The sequence below is a fragment of the Fundulus heteroclitus genome, chromosome 1 (genome assembly GCF_011125445.2).
Source record: "Fundulus heteroclitus isolate FHET01 chromosome 1, MU-UCD_Fhet_4.1, whole genome shotgun sequence".
NCBI classification, from domain to species: domain Eukaryota; kingdom Metazoa; phylum Chordata; class Actinopteri; order Cyprinodontiformes; family Fundulidae; genus Fundulus; species Fundulus heteroclitus.
In genome coordinates this window covers 5,392,548-5,394,706 of record NC_046361.1, presented here as the reverse complement: position 1 = coordinate 5,394,706, position 2,159 = coordinate 5,392,548, and positions in this window count along the sequence as shown.

The following is a 2,159-nucleotide window of genomic DNA, read 5'->3' as shown; positions in this document are numbered from 1 at the left end:
GTGGTGTTGATCGAGCTGCCCCGTCTCCCAGGCTTCCTGTCTGTTGCAGCGGATGTCTTCCCTTTCCTCCCCCCCCCCCCAAATCTACCGACCGCTGTGAAAAACACAGAGATGTAGTCATGATGCGTCGACTGATCGCACCCGTGTGACCTTTTTTTTTTATGTTGCTCAAAAGATAATCCAATCTGTGCGTAATTAACACTTCCACCTGTCCTCTCTTGCAGAGCCATAAGGCTCGCTGAGAAATATTACGCTTTACCCACCGCGTCCAGCCTTGCAGACGCTGCTGCTGATTCGGATAGTAATGCAAGAATGTGGAGGCAGATCCATCAGCACAAAAACATTATTGTTGAGCAAAATGTCTCTAAGAAGATTAGGAAGTATTTTAAACATGGAGAATGACAGAGTTGTCATGTTAAAGCAAAACATTCCCCTTTAGCTCACTAGTTCAGGACACTTGTGTGGACATTAGAGATGAAAATGCAAAAATTGATGGTAATGAAAGATAAAAATAAATAAATAAAAGAAATTAACACCGTGGTGGAGAGAAAGTGCAGTTTCAGTACATGTGAAAAAAGGTTTTGTTGTTCTGCTTCTGCTCACTGCCAGCACCATTGTCAGGGAACGAGGTTAACCAACATCTGGTGCCGGCAGGTTATGCGCACCGAGGGTGCACTTAAACCGGATCAAAATCTTCGCCTGCAGGCCCTACAGTGTGTCAGGGACGTAATTAATCCACGGATTCAAGCCGTGATGAGGCGGTGCAATAACTTCGCGTTTGCAGCAGGAGAGCAGAGCGGCACGCAGAAAGACTTCTACCTGGCTACGGAAGACAGGCATTTCTGCTGAATCGTGCCCCTTTGATCCTGAAAGAGATAGAAAACCACAAGGCTGCCTGCAGAACCATATAGGGTAACGCAGCCTCGCATCTTCTATGTTTGTCTTTCCGTTAGTCACATTTTTTTTTTTAGCTAATGTTGCTGAAATGAAGGCATTAAAGTAGCTGCAACAGAATATTCAGTTTTTCAACATCCGGATCAGAATTTATTGCCAGGACTTTTTGTCAGATTTAAATTGCACACTTCAGAGGATTTTATTAGAATTTACGCCGACAAAGTGGCATGCAATAGCTTTGAGTTTCTAACAGCAGTTTTTAAAATTTGCATCTTTCTTCCGAGAATTGCTAAATCGCAGTCAGATTGGACGAGAAGCTGTGGACATCAGTCTTACTGTCTTGCCCCCAATGCTCATTTGGATTTCAGCAGAGAATATAAATGGGGCTTTGTTTTTACTCACCAATAGGATTTAAATAGCCCAGGTCCTATCTTTAGGGTGCTTGTCGGGCTTGAATATCTTCCTCCGAGACTGTTTATCTCCATCCAAGTTTCCATTAATTAACCTGCTCCCCTGTTCTTGCAGAAGCTGACCCATATACCATGATGCTGTCACCACAACGGTTCACAGAGTAGCTGATGTTTCATTCATGTAGGCCAAAAAGTTCCGTTTTGGTCTGACCAGACAAGAGAACGTTCCCCCACATTTTAACCATGCTATCTACATTTATTGTTGAAAACAGCACATTTGACTTTCAGCTTTCTTTCAATAATAGATTTCATTTTGCCACTCCGTGGTGCCACTTATAGTGGTCTCGTTAACAAATTCACCCACCTGAGCTGTGGACGCCTGCAGCTCCTCCAGAGTTACCATGGGCCCGCACTGTTCCCTTGCAGCAAGAAGGCCTCGGGTTCAAATCCCCAGCTCGGGCCGTTCTGCATGGAGTTTGCGTGTTGTTACCGTGCGCGCACGGGTTCTCTGTACTCCGGCTTTCTCCCACAGTCCAAAAACATGACTGCTAGGCTAACCTGTCTCTCTAAATTGCCCTCGGGTATGACCCTGCTGATTCGTCCGTTGACTTCTCAAGACGTTTGGTTGCACTGAATTGTTTGAGGGGTATCACATTTTGAGGGCTTGCATACAAATACACGACACACATTTCAGATTTATATTTGTAGAAATATCTCAATAGCATGTATGCCTTCATGTATTCCCCCTCACAGTTGTGTTGGTCTATCATCAAATCCCATTAAAGAAACCTAGGTTTGTGGCCGCGACATGCCAAAATCTGGAGAAGTTCAAAGAACAACAGTACAATCATGAGC